Here is a 19,131-nt window from a genome sequence, read left to right on the forward strand (position 1 = left end):
TCAATTCTGAAAGTGCCTTCTGGTAAGTGGCAGACTTGTCTGGAATCTCAGGCAAGGAAGTGACAGATGGTGTAGGGCCATAGTGGGCAGAGCTAGAGAACTTACGCAGAAGTGCAAAGTAAGATGAAAAACAAAGGTTTTCTTAAGGTCCGAGGCACTTGGATCTCTATCTGTAAAGGCAATAGACCAGGGAATGGGTTATGAGCAATAACACGCTGACAATACTGGGTTTTTTTGCATGTTATCTTATGAGCATGTTAATTCAATTATCTCTATCCCTCCCAACATGGGATATTTAAAAGAGTTTCCATTTAAACTAGGATAACCTTGGATCTTGTCACCAGTGTAAAGGCCAGAGCATACCACCCAGAGTTCTATGTTATGAAATGCCCTTCCCACTGCCCTTGGCAGGTAAGAGTAAACGGTGAACCTTCTACTCTTACCCTGGGACCCTGGTTAGTAGGAGTTTCCAATGGTGGAGATGGTACATATGGGCAAAGTGGTTAGCTCTACTTTGGTACATATTCAGAGATTAGTGTGTCCAGGAGTCCTCTGGCATGGGTTCCTCTATTTCTCTAGTTTTGTGGACACATTTGTATTCATGCCCTGGGGCTTATTATTTTTTTAATTTTAATTGAGGTACAGTTGATTTACAATACTATATTATATTGTATACCTTATATAGTGATTCAGAATTTTTATAAATTGTACTCCATTTAAAGTTATTTTAAAATATTGCTATATTCCCTGTGTTGTACAGTATATCCTTGTAGTTTATTTATTTTATACATAGTAGTTTGTACCTCTTAATCCCCTATCCCTATCTTGCCCCTCCGCTCCCATCCTGAGGCTTATTATTTCTGAAAAAATAATACTATTCTGACTGATCCATCTAGTAGTTTCCCCTGAGACTCTCTGAGAACTCAGAATAAAGGGCCTATTCTTTTTAGTCAACCAGTGGCACTATAAGCTGTCTCCTAACTGGTGGGGCTACTGAAAAAAAATTATTGCCTAAGAGAATCGAGCTTGCCAGACTCTTTTCATGTTCTGTCAGAATCGGGTCTCTAGAGTTCTTCCTAACCTGGGGTTGCACGTTGCTGGTGAAATTTCCCCTGAATCAAGAGCAACAGGGCAATGATGCTGGTTGAAAGCAAAGGTTCCCAGCTCTCTTCTCTTTGCCCCTGAATGCACCGTGTGGAACACTGGAGGGCACTCTTGTGCTATTAGAAGTTGAGAGCTGTGGGAATCATTAGATGCCGCAGTAACCGTGTGGGATGCAGAGAATTTTGCTCAGCCTCCTGAAGGATTTATCAGAGGGTGCCACCAGGGCCTGGACTGGGTTTGGGGACATAAGGAAAAAGATTAAATACTGATTAGGAATTCAGGCAGTGGTGGCTTAACTTTTTAGGCAGACCTCACTGAGCCACGGGCATGAGAGGAGACATTAAAGAAGTCAATCAAAAGGAATATATACTTTCAACTATCATCTGCATGCAGATTCGCAAATGTATATTTCCAGATTTTTCTTCTACGCTTCATATATATATATATACATATATATATACACACACACACACACACACACACACACATACATACACACACAACATACATACACACAACTGGCTACTTGATATATAGCCAATTGAATATCCATCAGACACCTTAAACTCAAAGTTTCCAAAAGGGAACTAATATTTTCCTTACTCTCCTTGCCATCGACTCTCCTCACATTTTCATCCCACGTCAAAACCCCTCCTTTGCCTCCCAGACTTAATCATTTCCCAGTATTCCCCATCTCATTAAACAGCACCACCTTGTTCAAGTCATCAAACTGGTGGTATCATCTCTGACACATTCTTCCTTCTATCTTCTTTTTCATTCAGTTACCTCTTCCTGTTCATTCTATTTCCTAAATATCTCTTGAACTTACACAATTTTCCACATTCCTCATTCCGGGCTACCATCTCCTCTCACTTGGATTACTGCAGCGACCTTATAGACACTCTGCCCGCATCCTGTGTTGATTCCTCCCATTTATTCTCCACCCAGCAACCAGACTCTATCTAAAATCTAAATCTAACCATGTTACTTCTCTGCTTGACAACATTTAATGGCTGTTCTTAGCCTTCAGGATGATGTGTAAATGCTTTAGCATAGGACTCCTTCATGTTTCTTTTGGACAATCTGTTCTGTGCTATGTACTATGTACTATGTTGGAGACATTGGGGATGAATTCATAAATGAAACGTATACGGTCTCTTCTTTCATGAAGCTTAATTATTAAAGTCATAACGTATTTGGAGCTTACAGTATAGTGCCACAGAAGGCCATGCATGATCTGGTTCCTGCTCCAGCCTCTCATCTTGCCATTCCATCCTCTGCCCTATCTTGCCATCTCTTCCCTACCCCTTCAAACCCTATAGTGCAGCCAGGCAGGGCTACTTCCGGCTTGCCTATGCTTCTGTTTAATGCTTTCACTCCTCTGAACAGGCTGTTTTCGTTCTATGTGGAATACGTGCCACAACTTCTTCATCCAATAAAATCCTGTTCATCCCTCAAAGCTCATTTCAGATGTCATATCTTACAGGCAGCCCTCCCTGGTACCTTTATCCTCTAAGCCTGTGTTAGGTGGCACTATAATCCCATAGAATCTTGTGGTTATCTCCTTTACAGCATTTTACATACTGTATTATAATTGTTTGCTTCTTTGTCTCTCCCTTTTTGGTGAGAATCCATTTCACAGAAACCTTACCCCGGAGTAAAGTAGAGGGCCACATTAAGTTGCTTATGTTTGCCATCTCTCAATTTCTCTGTTGCCGGCTAGTGCTGACTCAAGGGCTTTAGCCCAACTGTAACCTGTGGCTCTTTGTTCAGTGTCTTTCATTTCAGCTATTTCTTCCAGCACTCTTCTTTAGAAGTGCCAGGGATAGACCAATAAAAAGCTGGGGAAGAGGTTCATCTGCCTGCCTTTCAACATTCCATGCTGGGGATACTTTGAACAATGATGATGCAGGACTGAAAATGGCACTCCCTCGTCTGACTTTCTAGACAAGCCCTGGGGCACCCAGTTATTCTCCAATCTGGATTTTCAGGTAGACATACAGTGACTTACTGTACTGAAAAGACTAAAGATGAAAGCAGACTTCACCGTTTCAATTACAGTGTCACACCCTTTGGTTTATGTAGGGTTCCAGTTATGTTTTAATATTTCTTGAACGATGGTCTACATGACCTCCTAGAATTGGGACAAAAGTTATGTTTGAATTATATACGCAAACTTCCGTGGATACCCTCATACCACCTTCTGTTTCAGTTGATTCCATCTAGTTCACCATGAGAGCAGCCAATTTTATGTCTGCCATTAGAAGTAAATTGGTGTTTAGATAGTTGTATTTCTGGGGTCCAGCTACTCAAGCCAATGCATTCAGAAAATGCTGGTAAATTTTTGACAATTCTAGAGTGGAAGTGCTATGTAATATCATAGATATTAGTGGTTATTTAACCTCAGTACACAGGAGGGGCACATGATTCAGCCTGGAATGAGGATAGAGAGTCACACTCAGCACTCATTGCTCTAGTTCCTATAGCACACTGCTGTGTTTTTGCTTTTTTGCTTGTTACTTACTGTTTACATACATGCATGTAAACATGCACACACACAAACACACATGTGGATACCAGAAAAGCTAGAAGGGCCCATTTTACAGTGAAACACAACCACGAGGTTGTGTTTACTACTGTGCATAAATGCTTAAAATTCATTATCATGCACAGGTGCTTTGCACTGTACACTAGCAGGAGATGAAGTTAAATAACTCTACTGGAAAAGTGTTAGGCAGTGATAGTCTGGGCCAGATGTGCCTCAAGGGCAATGAAACACTGGGAGCCGGGGGCAAGTGGCATAAACCTTTGTAGGACTAGAGTGGAGATATTCCTTGCTGTAGCTTACCTGTCCCTGCCCCTGAAATTAGCCTTGTGGATTGTTTTTTTTTTTTTTTTTTTTTTTTTTCCGATACGCGGGCCTGTCATTGTTGTGGCCTCTCCCGTTGTGGAGCACAGGCTCCGGATGTGCAGGCTCAGTGGCCATGGCTTACGGGCCCAGCCACTCCGCAGCATGTGGGATCTTCCTGGACCGGGGCACGAACCCGTGTCCCCTGCATCAGCAGGTGGACTCTCAATGACTGCGCCACCAGGGAAGCCCGTGGATTGTTTTTTGAGCTGTTGTTTACAAAAATGTGTTAAAATTATTTAATTAATTAATTATTTAAATACAGTTTACATTAATCTTAAACTCCATAAACATTCAGTCAGCTGCTCTTCAAATAATGAGGTGACTGGGTGCTCTTGTCCTAAATGTCCTTGAAATCCGTAGGCTAACAGAAGGTCTACCTGCTTTTACCTGAAATATATTCCTAATTTGTCGCTACAAACTCCTTGCTCCTTCTATCATAGCCAAGCAGACTCTTCACACTTGTTAAAGGTCTCCACCATGTGGAGAGCAGCCTTGTGAATATTTGAGGGTGAGATGAAGTTAGGACCAGTATTTGATAGACCACTTTTCTCTCTTCCTCTCACAACCCCATTTTGCTACATTCTGGGTAAAGTGGTTCCACACTACAATCAGGAAAACATAAACATGGAGAATGCCATTGAGCCTACTTCTAGCTTCGGCAGCAGAATATTCTAGAATACTTGATTGAAAACACTGTCAAAAGCACCTAATAAGGTCTTATCAGAGGTCTTAATAATTTAGGGCCTTAGGGCTGATGCTGAAGGGAAATTTTGGAAAATCCCTGATAGTTTGGATCTCTTTGCATGCACAAGCTATTTTGTACGCCTAACTCAGGTTATCACTTAAAGTTGAACCCTAGTTCTGGAAAAGTGATCCCTTGGAGCAACAACCTAGTAGATTTCTGAGGAAAGAACCCTAAATGTGTTACTTTGTTAAAGGAACCATATTGGATTTATTTAGAATAAAACAGTAAGCTATTTTGATTCTGTCTATACACCTATAACCCAAGGAAAGCTACTATGTGGCAGGATTTCTGTCATTCACAGGATGTAACTAGAGGCACAACCCCATACCAAAGGTTATTTGTAGGGCAGTCTCTGTGGACAGCCATCCAGTTTGGCAGATATCATTTCAGGGACAGCTGCCCATGATGCAATTAGAGGGGTCTTGGCTGCTATGATTTTGCTTTTGGAGGAGCTCCTTAAGTAATGAGACTTGAGGGGCTTCTTCCAATTCATACTTTTTCAGGTAGCTGATGTGAGGCATGACTGGGACAATATGAATATAACATATTCACATATGACATATAGAATGATATGATATTTATTTGTATATACAATATGGCAGCAACAATTAAACACATGATTTGAGAAGCCATCGTTATATGGCACGGTTTTATCTGCCAGCCAAATACAATCTGATTTCAGGGACAGCCTCTGCTATTGGTGTGAACCAGGTACCAGCTGACTCATTGGTGGACAAGAAGAGGGGAGGGTCCTCCAAACCATGTGATCTGAAGCACGTAGGGTACTTAAAGCACAATGGCTTATTTAGATATATTTGAGGAGTCACCTATCTATAATGTATGAATGTATGTATGTATAGTGTATGTATGACTTCAGTGTAAAGAAGGCAGGAGTAGGTTGTCACATATGAAACTAGCCCTGGAGGGGACAGCAGAACCTGGCAAAAGGACTACATGAATATTGAAGCAATAACAAAGATACTAATAATATCAGAAACAATGAAAACAGAACTAGCCACCATTTATTGAACACTTACTATGTACCAGGAAGTATTCAAACCACCTACCTTCTATACATTTTTTCAGTATTTCATTTTAAATATTACAACTTTGGAAAATAGGTATGATCCTCATTTTATACAGTAAGAAACTAAGGCTCAGTGAAGCTAACTGTGCAAAATCATGCAGATATTAAGTGGCAGAGCTAGGTTTAGAGCCCAGGACTGTCTGACTCCAAAGTCCATGCTTTTTTCATTAGACTGCTCAAGTTTCAAGAATACACTATAAGCTTCAGATGCATTTAGTCCTAAGCTTTTTTTTTTCTCTTGGCTTCAGTCAGAGGAAGGATCGCTTATAGCTATCAGCTACAGAGTGGAGTAATGAAGGATCTTTAGGAAGAAATACGATTCAAATAAACTAAAATCCCATTTAGTCACCAAGTTTTCTCAAATCTATCCTCAACCAAATGTCTCTGTAGTTCTCTCTAATCCATTTCCTCCACTCTGTGCCCACTTTGGGTAGGTCCTCTCATCTATATTATTGAAAAAACTCCTTAAATGGCGCCTTTGCCTCCAATATCTCTTCCCAATCCATCCTCCGCAGATATTCCCTAGAGAGGTTTTCAAAACACAAATGTGATCGAATCATTCTCATGCTCAAAACTCTTCAATGGATCTCCATTGCCAAAGGAATGTGAGAACATCAACTCTTAGGTCCCTGATTAACTTTTTCAGCCTCAGTTACTATGCTTTCAGCCATAACAAACTCCTATAGTTTTTCAAGCACAGCATACTCTCTTGGGACATTGGAATTCATCCCTATCTCAATTTCACGTGAATTAATTAAACTCTTTTCCTACACATAGGCCTTATTCAGGCCATCTTTTACTACATGTAGACTGCTAAATATTGCCAAGACAAGATCTCACACCTTTGTGAATTTATGCTTCTACGTATTTATGGCTTTTAAGCTCTCATTGACCCTCCATGTCATGATAATGTGATGTTTTCCTAGACTGCGCTCTTCTCCATTTCTCACAGTAGCTTACTGGAACCTCCATGAGCCTCTCCTTATCTTCTCTTTCATCATTTCTATCTTCACTCTCAGTACCTGACTTCTCTAATACTCCAAAAAATAGAAGTCATCAGGTTAGAATTCTTACACTTCCTGTCCCCTCCTCCTACAAACAGGTATATGTTTGATTCATCACTGACTCCTTCCCTCCTGCCTTGGTGGAAAAGAATCCTCATTATGCCTAAGAAAAATTCTTCTACCTGTGCTCTGGATTCCATTTCCTTTTATTTGCTGTAGAATAAAATAATTTACTTTGTTTTGTATTAACACCTCACTTCCCTTTTCTACTGACTCTTTTCCCTTATCCTGTAAGCATGTTCAAGTTTTTTTTTTCCCCACTATGCTATCCCTTCTCTGGCTATCACTTTTTATCACAGTTCAACCTCTTGAAATATGTAGTAATCACTAGCTATAGTCTTCACACGTCAGGAAAAGTCTGTATGAAAAAGAGAGATTCAGGGACTAATATGTGTGGATGATAGGTTTATGTTGAAGGGAGGAATAAAAATGGATGTTGGGAGGGGTAGAGAAAGGAGTAAAGGAAAACAGTAAAATGAAAGTGCAGCAAAAAAAGCTGGGGTAAACTGAAGGAAAAAGACAATGTGGAGTTGCTACATAAAACATCTACAGAGTGGGGAAAGAAGGACCATAGAGACATACACAAGAAAATAAATACCACAGATTTCCTGAAGATGGACTTCAAGACACAGAAGTACAAGGAATAAAGAAATGGGTAATAGAAATTTAGATTGATCAAAGAGGAATAATATCTGTTTGCTCCTTTCTCTCCTTTCAATTTTAACTCTTTCCTATATCCGAAACTATACTTTTTTCTGCCTCTAAGAAAGAAGCTCCCATCTGCCTTCTTGTCAGAGCTAACATATATATGGTTAACTGATTTCACTTCCTCTTGATTTTTCAGGATCTTGCTTTAGTAGTTATCCTCATGTTCCATGCTACCAATTTTACTATATAAATCTAAATAAATAAATAAATAAATAAATATATATATCTCCCAATTTGTACCAAACTCCATTCCTTATGCTTACAGTCATACAGAGGATTCTCCAATTTTAAGATCACTCATCCCTTAATCCTGCTAAATTCATGAGCTATCTCATTTCTTCCCTTCCCTTTATCACCAAACTTCACTAAAGAGTAGTCTACAATTGCTGCCTCTACTTTCTCACTTCCCCCCCACCGTCTAGCTTCTGCACCATCCTGTCTACTGAAATACCTATTTGAAGGTTTCCGATCACTTCCTAATTGCCAAATCTAATGCTTCTTAGAACACATTTTCATCTGTATCTCTGAAACATTCAGCATTGTTAATCAACCCCTTCCTTTAAATTCTATATTCCTTTGACTTCAGTAATATTTCAGTCTCTGGATTCTTCTTCTAACTCCCATACAATGCTTTTTCTCCTTAACCTCCCATCTTTCTCTTCCTACCCCTGTGGGTATTCTCCATGGAAACTCCTTCTGACCTTTTCTCTGACTTTAGGCATGGTGATTTCACTCACCCCTATAATTTTAACTATTCTTTCTATGTGGTAGAATTTCAATCTTTATGTTCAACAAACCTTCATATCCATGTTTTTGATGAATAACTTGATTTGGATGGCTTTCAAGCACCTTATGTTCACTTATATCCAAAGCTGAGCCCATTTCCCTTTGACCAAAGCCAGCAGCTCCCCTTCCTTCTTTCCTTTGTTAACAGCGTTGCTCTCTTCCTACTCATCCAAATAAAACATTTTGGATTTATCTTTGATTCACTCATTCACTCTTTTGGTAAAGATTTGAGAGTCTACTTTCTTACTCCTTTTTAAACTTCCAATGGCTTACTCTTTCCTATAGAATAAAAGATAAACTTCGTAGGTCAACAATATGCTCTACAGCATATGCCCACCTTACCTTTCCTGATTTATGACTCTTGCAGCCCATCCTTCGGCCAACAGGAACTAGCCATTCTGAAAATACACCCTATGACATGATACGCCCTATTTACACTTGTGTGCATTTTTTCCCTGCCGTTTGGAATATGATCATATCCCATACCATTAAATGCTATCCATGCTTCTAAACCCAGCTCAAATTCTTCAATGTTAAAGAAATATACTACATTTCTTCTTACCCATAGATAATTTATCTATTTACTTTATATCCATAGCATACTGTTGTTTGCTTATAGTACACATCCATTATTCACATGACATGGCTTTGTTTGATGTTCTTGTTATTGAAAAGGAGAAAGAGACTACAACAGAGAGGAAGATTTTTGGTGAAATATCACCATGCAAATGTTTGAAAGATAGGAGATCTGAATTGGAGGGCATGATCAAGGATGTCAATTAAGGAGTAGAAGAGCTTGGATTTGTAAATTAAGGATGTGGTGCCCTTTCTTCATTCTTCATAAAGTAGAGTTGTTTTGGAGTGGAGGGACATTTCAATTACATCTCAGAAAAGGGAAAAGGGCCAGAGATAATTGGAAATTGACCAGTGAAGCTGAATACTTAGAAAATTGTGTACAAAAATGTAACTTGAGAGATTATTTGGAAGCGTATGCTAACACTTTGCAATATGCTTACATAAAAGGGAAGTGATCCAGTAGGGTTGACTGGATTTACATGCAAGAGACAGTAGAGGTCCGACATATAAAATGAAAGATAGCACTTTTTCTGATCGTGCAAAGGTAATAGCCTAAATTAATTTCTTAAAAGCTTGGAAATTTGGCAGAGGTAAATGGAGGATGAGCAAATTCATATAAGTAAGAGAAGGCATTGAAAACGATGAGGAATGGTCAAGGGGAGAGAAGCCCAGCTTTCATTTCAAGCTGTCAGAAAGGATTGATACAGATGAAAAAATAATTTGGAGAAAGCTCTCAAGGAAAGAAATGAAGCCAAATGCTTTGAAGAGAAAAATAGGTATTTTGAATTTTAGAACAAATTAATGTAAAGCACAGAAAAAAAAATAAAGAAATTAGAACAGAAATAGGGAAAATCAAAGAGCAAGTGATAAATGTCTGCAATAGACAGAAAGACTGGGTAATACAAGGAAGAAGCAAAGGCAAGCAAGTCTACTGGCATTTTCTCATGTGCATGAAGAGAAGAAGGTTGCCACGTGCTTGAGAGGTTATAGACAGGTAGGTTAAGGTGACTTTAAGTCAGTTATGAGAGTCCTTTATGGATTTATAATGCAGGAAAGGATATAGCCTAATATGGGGGTGTGAAAAAACAAGCAACAAACGAAAGAGTGACTCAGCAACAGACTTCACAGCTCAAGTGTGAGGAGCATCATGAACAAGTTGTTGATGAGAAAACATGAATCTGCTGCCTTATGGATGCAGCACAATGGAAAATCTACAAGCTTTGGGGTTAGAGATGGGTTTTAGTCCTACTTTACCTTAGGCAAATCTTTCCAGCTTCCAGATCCTTGAATTTCTCATCTGTAAAGTGACTTCACACTGTTGTGAAGCTCAAATGAAACAATATTTGTGAACATATCTTGAACAAAATTTAGATATTATTATTCTAGGACTTTTATTTGCATGGGCTGAGCAAGTATTTATTTGTGGGTTTCTTTCTTTCCTCCCCCATCTTTATTGAGATACAACTGACATGTAACCTTGTGTAAGTTTAAGGTGTACAGCATAGTGATTTTATATATGTATATATTACAAAATGATTATATCTGTGGTTTCTGTGGTATATGGGATAAGAAAGAAACAACCAGTATGATAAAACAAGGCGGGTTAATGGCATTTGAGCAAAGAAAAAGAAACTGGGAGTCACTGACATTACTAAACACTATTTTTAGAAATCTTTTTATTAAGGCTCATGGTGGCACTGTTCATAATGCATGAGATGCAACACTACGTCTAAACGAGTGGCAGGTGATCAGTGAACTTCAGAGATCATATGAGAAGCCAGAGGATATTTATTATCTTTAAATAAACACATTTTGTTTGAACAAAATGCAATTTTATATGCCTTACAAAGCTATTCTGGGTCAGAGAAAGGGCTGTAATATATGAGTAAAACACACAACTAAGTGACTTTGAACCCTGCTCTCTTCATATTTCTCTGTGCTCACGGAATGTTAGGAAAGAAATGAATGATGTTGTGGATGAGATCACCCAACCCCAAGGCCCCTTATTATATTTGTGCTAAAGATCTTGCTTCTGAGAAAATGAATGTTGAATGTGAATGAAATTGCATGTAAAAACGAAAAAGGAAGGTTTACTCTAATGACCCAAGTTTCTTCCAAATCCGTATTGCTACAGCCTTAGTTTGGGTCTGCATGAGGTCTCAGATTATTGTTAACAGCCTCCTAATTGGCCCTATGTCCAATCTGCTATCTCTTCAATCAATTTTACACATTTGCTGTAAAATTGAGCTTTTAAAAACAATTCTGGGGCTTCCCTGGTGGCGCAGTGGTTGAGAGCCCGCCTGCCGGAGCAGGGGACACGGGTTCGTGCCCCGGTCCAGGAAGATCCCACATGCCGCGGAGCGGCTGGGCCCGTGAGCTGCTGAGCCTGCGCGTCCGGAGCCTGTGCTCCGCAACGGGAGGGGTCACAGCAGTGAGAGGCCTGCGTACCGCAAAACAAACAAACAAAAAACCCACAATTCTGAACATGCTACTGATCTGCCCAAAATTTTCAGTAGTTACCCACCACTTATAGCAGGACTTAGAAAAATTTTTTCTGTAAAAGGTCAGACAGTAAATGTTTTAGGCTTCACAGGCCACGCACAGTCTTTGTCAATAGTCTTCTTAGTTGTTGTTGTTGTTGTTTTTTTACATCCAGTAAAAATTTGAAAACCATTCTTAGCTCATGGGCTATACAAGCCAACAGCTGGCTTTGGCCTTTTAGGCTGTAGTTTGTTAACCTATAGAATAAATAAAGTGCAAGCTCCTTAATATAGCATAGCAATCTTCCCATAATTTGGCCTTCTGCTTTCTTTTCAAGTTTTATATTTTGCTAAAACACTTCCCACACCCTCTGCTGTGGGAATTGAATTGGCAGTACCTGGAAGTACAGCAAACTGGGTTTTATACCTCTGTACCTGTTCACATTGCATCCACTAAAATGGTCCTTCTTTATCCAACTGGCAAACTATTCCTCTCTCAAGACTCTACTAGAAGTGTCATCTCTTCTATTAAATATTTCCTGACTGCCAAGTTAGAACTGGTCTCTGTAACTTGTACAAATACGGATTGCAGTATCTGTAGCACTTCACTATGCTTATTTACTCCCCAACTCAAATGTGAGCCTCTCAAAGGCAAGAAAATGACTTACCTGGATTGTATTCCTAACATACGGTAGCCACTTTTTAAATCTTTATGGAATGAATGACCCCAGGCCTTCTGTTAGCAAGTCATTCAACACCAGCACTAACATAAAAAGCAGTCCTCTGAATTGTGCATGACCCATACATAGAAGCAAGTTACTACATTTTTAGTCTGTAGAAAAGCTCCCTGAGTCTCACTCTTACATCTTGTGGAGATTTCCTCATACACCCAGCAGGTCATGAGAGTGGTTACACAGATCCTCATGGCAGACTTTTTTTTTGATCATTAATGCCATCTTACAGTGCCTGTGCTTTTAGAATCCAAATGGGGACTCAAAACCTATCTTCCAATAAACATACTTTAAAAAATTCTCCTAAGGCCTTTAGTATTATTAGTGATAGAATGATGACCTAAATAGGTGTTGGTGAACTGCCCTTGGAATGTTGCTATCCTGTCTCAGTGGGGAAAACGTGCTCAGAGTTCCAAGCTGATGACTTATGAGTTAACTTTTGGACATAACTCATTCCTAAGTTTGAGGCTGTCTCTACTTAAAATATATCAAGCATAGGTCAGAGGAACTGGAATAGGAGTCAACCAGATTAAGAGTAAAGCCATAAAAGTGAGAGCCAAAGGGAAATATGATATTACTGTGTTTCTAAAATTAGAGAATGGTCTGGTGAGGCTCCTCATTGCACACCCTGGAGAAAATGATGCATAAATGAAATTGATTTTAGGAAACAAAGACTAGGAGTATTTGGAAGCTTTTAGAAAATAGCAATAATATCTACATTTATTGAACACTTACTATGTGCTAGGAACTGCTCTAAGAACTTTAAATAGACTATCAATTTCATTTTCCAATTGCACAATAAGAAGGGTACTATTATTATCTTTATTTTATGGGTGGGGAACTTTATTTTATCTTTATTTTATGGGTGGGGAACACAGAGCAGTTATTTGCCAAAGATGCCATAGCTAATAAATAGTGGAGCTTAAATTTGAACCAAAGCTTTCTGAATCCATTGCCCACAATCCAAATAGCTTCAATTATATACATGGAACCACCAACAAAGTGCAGTGTGGAATATAATTACATTATATTATACCTTTATAATATATTTTATATAATTTATATATTTACTTTAAATTTATTTTATTTAATTTTTATTAAATATTTAATTTAATTTACTATTAATTAATTTATATAAATAATATATATTTATATATATTACACATAATATATCTAAATATATGTATACATGTATATATATAATTTGTCAGATAATATACCTTCAGAATAATCAACCTTTAGAAAGTGAAGAAAAAGGCTAAGGATAGAAAATATTGTGACCAGATAGTCATCTACCCAAGAGAAGGCTCTGGGAATAAAGGAAATTTTAGAAGCAAGACATAACTACCTTCTGAATGTGCTATGGCAGAAGGTTTCTGGAGTCAACCAACTTAAGATGAGAAAAAGAATCAACAAGTTACCATAATACAAAGTGTAAAATAAATGTTGCTTGACAACGATAGAAACTGCATATGGCATCTTATTAAATTGGGAAAAAGGAGAAAAATAATCACAATCTTGGCCATGAACACTTTTGAGTAGAGCAGAAATGCTGAAGCTCGTGAATGTGTATGAGAAGTGGGAGTAGAAATGGCCAGAGGGTCACTAAAGCACACCATGGAAAAGAAGGCAGAGAAATAGAAGAAGGCAAAAGAATAACAATTTCAGTTTAGACATTTTTATAAGAAATTGGGGCTTCCCTGGTGGCGCAGTGGTTGAGAGTCCGCCTGCCGATGCAGGGGACATGGGTTTGTGCCCCGGTCCGGGAAGATCCCACATGCCGCGGAGCGGCTGGGCCCGTGAGCCATGGCCGCTCAGCCTGCGCGTCCGGAGCCTGTGCTCTGCAACGCGAGAGGCCGCAACAGTGAGAGGCCCGCGTACTGCAAAAAAAAAAAAAAAAAAAAAAAAGAAATTGATATGATGGAAATTTAATGTTTTCAGAAACAAATGTTGGTTGAGAAAATATTTATTAATATGTATAATATGCAAACTATTTTAAAATAAGAAATTATAAGTATAAACTAGAATAATTTATTTAAAAACACTTTTTAAATGATAAAGTGTTTTACAAACAAAAGATATTTCTTGGCATGAGATATTATCACCTAAATGTGGGAAGTGAGAGGTCATTTGTCTATTAGGTTCAAACTTGGGTCAGACATCTATAAAATGTGATGTGAGGAGCAAATGCTATATTATGGTTGCATAACCACTGTCCTATATATGAATTCTATCTATCTTGTGTGGCAAATACAAAGATGTTTGGTTGCAAAAATCTTGTGGTTTATATCCCAGAAGAGAAACTTCTTCCTGATGGGCTACTATGGCTGTAGCAGTCACCTTTGCCTACCTACTACTATTATTCTCTTTGTGAACTATTTTGCACACATTCATGGCTTTAGCTCTTAATATGGCTTGACAAAATGTTAACATTCACGGTAGACTTGATGAGTGCCTAGTGATGACCACGGAAAGAATGCTCGCTAAGATTTTCGTTGTTGTTGTTTGTTTTTAAAAACATAAATTGAAATTTTATGGGCTGAGTTTCCATTTTTATTCTTGCACATTGGAGAGGCTTATAAAGAGAGCCATTAGGATTTTTCATTTCCTTTGGCTAACTTCCTAAGTGCACCATTTACATCCTTATTTCTCAGAGTATAAATGAGGGCATTTAACATGGGGGTAACTGCTTCATAAAATATTGAGATGACTTTGTCTTCTTCCTGATATTCCTTTGACTGAGGTTTCAGGTACATCTAGATGACTGTCCCATAAAATACAGTGACCACAGTTACATGGGATCCACAAGTGGAGAAGGTGTTAAGTCTGGCCTCCGCAGAACGGATCTTCAGCATGGCAACAACAGTGCAAAAGTAGGAAATGAGGATGAAGGTGAATGGCAGAGGCAGTGTGAACACACTGATAACCAGACCCAGAATTAGACTGACAGGGGTGTCTGAGCAGACAAGCTTCAGCAGGGCCTGAATCTCACAGGTAAAATGGTTGATGATATTATGCCCACAATAACGAGCAGGGATTGCAATGATTGGTGTGACTGCTACTAAGAAGGCACTGGCCCAGGTTTCCAAGGCCAACTGTATGCAAACCCGGTTGTTCATAATGACGGTGTAACGCAGGGGATTGGAGATGGCAACAAACCTGCCATGAGCCATGATAGCAAGGAGACACTGTCATCCCCAGAAAGAGGGATGTGGTCATCTGGGCATAACAGCTGGTATAGGAAATGATGCAGAAGTCCCTGAAGCATTGGGCCAACATATATGGCTCCGAGCTAGTGGAGTAACAGATATCAAGGAAGGATAAATTACTGAGAAGAAAATACGTAGGGGTATGAAGTCGAGAATCCCATCTCACTACAACAACAATAGGTTGTTCCCAAACATTGTGACCAGCTGGAAAAACAGCAGTCCTAACAAGAAGGCAGCCTGGATTTGAGGCTGTTGGGAAAATCCAACAAGGATGAATTCAGTCCCCTCAGAGGCATTGCCTCTCTTTAGACTGCCCATTTAATTGTCTCAAGTACTAGGAAAGAAGACAAAACATAATGTCACCCACATGAGGAAAATAAGAAGAGTAGCATCTCAATAGCCTGTTAAGAATTCCTGTTCTGCAGCTCTGATTATTGTGTGTCATTTGTTTTACTGGGTTAGACTCAGCTGTTCAAGTATCCAATGGTGGAAATATAGGTTTTCTCTTTGCTTTCCTGTCTTGTAGAACCGTATATCAGGAAAGGCTTATTAAGTTGTTTGGACTGTTAGATACTTATATTTGATTAAGTAAGACAATCATTAACAGTGGGTTAAACAGAATTATTACTCTCATAAAGGGGCGTAGCTAGATGATTGACTTTATTCTTGACCAAAAAAAAAGAGGCAAATATGCTACATCTCCCCACCTAAAATGCTCGTTTATAGTCGAATTTATTTAAGCTGGTTCATTAATTAGCAAGTAATAATTTTTTTTTACAACTGGATCATTGAGCTTAAACTTGAAAATTATTACTTGGAATATTACTCAGCAAGTAATAAGTTTTAAGTTTAAGCTCAATGATCCAGTTGTGAATGCTTGAAATACTTCAAATACTTCTTTGCTTTTCAACCTTTTTTTTTTTTCGTTGTTGTTCTTATATGTCATATTAAAACCACCTATGCATGTTAAATTAGACAGTGTATATGTAGCTAAAGCTATCAGTCAATTCAATGGAAAAACATCACTAGCCAAAATGACATGAAATAAACCAAGCAACTGGTGGATTTATTGAAATCTCACTCTGTTTAATTGTTCTGACATCCGTTTTCAAATGACAGAAACTTACTATGTGCAGATCCTCCCATCTCCATATAGTTCCAAACAAGAGCTTAAAGGGTGATGGGAAAATCTTATTAGATAAAAGGATTTCATGAAGACAACAGTTACCAGAAATTGTGAAGAGGGACAAGGCAAATTTTGGAATGCATGTTTCCAGAAGTGTTTAAAAATAAAAGAAAGGAAAAGACAGAGCCCTGTCAGTTTTATATGCTTTCAGTAGGGAGTAAAACAGATGACCCATTGAAGACTCCTTTGGCTTTAAGTGGCATGGACATATATACACTACCAAATATAAAATAGCTAGTGGGAAGCAGCCGCATAGCACAGGGAGATCAGCTCGGTGCTTTGTGACCACCTAGAGGGGTGGGATAGGGAGGGTGGGAGGGAGGGAGACGCAAGAGGGAAGAAATATGGGGATATATGTATATGTATAGCTGATTCACTTTGTTATAAAGCAGAAACTAACACATTGTAAAGCAATTATTCTCCAATAAAGATGTTAAAAAAAAGATTTCTTATTTAGACACAGAATCAAATCTCTCCTTATTGTATAGTTATATTAGTGCTGCATATAATTAGGTAATTCTTCATGCTTAATAGGCAGAATGTTGAAATACAGATCAAAAGCAAGGGAGTCAGCTGGATCAAAGTCTAAATTCTGGTTCAGCCTCTAACAAGCTGCATAATCTTGAGAAATTCAGTTTTCTCATACGTGAAATGGGAATGTCACCTAGCCTCTGGCAGGACTGTTCCAAGAATTAGATAAGATTATTTCTATAAAGAACCTAACACAGTGCCTGGCACAATTATACCACCCAAGAAACTTTAGCTCCCTTCCCACTTTCACACCCCACACAGACCTTTCCTTCAGCTTAGATTTCATCCTTGTAAACATGTGCCGAAATGTTATTTCATCCTACCTTTCCTTGTAAGGTTATCATGTTACCAGAAACAATACCATCTGAAGTTTTCAGTTTGAGTAACAACTAAAGAAAGGTTGACTGTGTAAGTCATTAAAATTTGTTCCTGATGGTAGGTGGGAAAAGACATATAAAGAGATGAAAATTATTCACTGACTTAGGGCTGGAGGACAGTAACAGAGAAGTGCACCTCATTCATAACAGAAGCATTTTGCAGTTGGCGACACCCCCACAAATGACTAATCTCCAAGAAGAAATTTGATTCCTTCAACTGCAAGGAAAAGAGGTTTAACACAGGCAGCTGTGGTGATAAATCTTCCTATCGGTTGTGGTTATAAGGTTGGAAAATCTTGAGTTAACTGTGCTGGTGAATCATGCACATTTATTTCTACTTGTTAAATATCTTTTTCTTTTATTTACACAGAGTTGGCTTGTAATAAGGCTACCATGAAAGGTTGGTGTCTAAAAAACAATAAAAAAATTCATTTTCTAGCCTTATAATAATAATATAGTTGCCAGTTCACGACATGCAGTTTTTCTTTGCCTGTGCAAATATTAGAATGATATTTCTTCTAGAGGTGTCCAAAATTCTGTTACTTTGTTCCCAGCCACAGAAAAATAAATTGAGGAGATGTCCTTTCTGAATACATTGAGATATTTTTAAAGTATTGGTGTTTGCCAAAAGTGTATAGTCTACTTACAGACCAAAAATATTTAGGTAGTATTAAAAGAAGCCACACTTCAAATGCAAGAAGGAACTTTGGAAATTTGGATAATCTTGTGGTGGGTTTAAGAACTTATAACCTCAGACTTGAAGAACAGTTTCCACTTTGGGGATTTAGGAGATATCCCTGCTTTGTAATTAAGTTGCCTAATGCAAATAGGGAGAGAGAAAACGAATAAGGAGGAGGAGACATCTGCTATATTTAGCTCATTAAAATAATGTTCACTTTCCTCCTAACTTGGTTAATGAGCATTTCAGTGACTGTTCCCTATAGCAATGATTCTGGTCAGTAAATATGGTGGTGGTCGGGAACCAGGGCTGGTTTTCCTCAAGGAGAAGCTTTCTTCTGTTTGGGCAGTTCTTCATTTACTTTCTCTTCTGATAGCAAGTTAAATGTTCAGGTAGTGCTATTAAGAATTTATATTGAGGAAATTTGGGGATTAAAATGTACATCATAGTATGATTGTATAACTTAATTTTGTGTTTACTGGGTCTTCCAAAGATATGCTCTGTTTGTCAATCCAATTCTCTCCCAAGTATGATTGTGAGTTCAATTTTTATTTAGTTTTGTTTTTAACTTGAGGGACTTTTGACCCTGTATAATGGAAGTAAGTCTGAGTGTACATTTTGGAAGCTGTGAGCTCCTTGATTTAGCGACCATATCTGAGTCATCTCCGTTTTCTTTGGAACTCTACCTTGCACAGAGGAAACTCTTGAAAGATTTTGCTGAAATAAAAGCTCTTGATGTCACTTTCACTAAGTGGATTTTTCCATTCAGGTATTTTTATATTGCATTTAATCATACTATCTGTTTTTGGCTATCTGACCCTGAACAATTTTTTTCCTGAAGTTTTTACTTGTCAATTTCTTGGTGCAAAAAAATGTATTGATTGATAGAGCAGTGCTCTGTAGAAAGACAACAGAAAAGGAGAACTTTCACCCAGATAGTCACTTCATATCAGGCTT

The 19,131-nt window shown here is 38.4% G+C and overlaps 1 pseudogene; it reads right to left on the reverse strand.

The window, feature by feature from the left end:
• Positions 1–14,783: 14,783 nt before the first annotated feature.
• Positions 14,784–19,131, reverse strand: part of LOC132418777 (olfactory receptor 13H1-like) — a 34,794-nt pseudogene continuing 30,446 nt past the window's right edge.

This window comes from Delphinus delphis, chromosome X, assembly GCF_949987515.2.
Source record: "Delphinus delphis chromosome X, mDelDel1.2, whole genome shotgun sequence".
Taxonomy (NCBI): Eukaryota; Metazoa; Chordata; class Mammalia; order Artiodactyla; family Delphinidae; genus Delphinus; species Delphinus delphis.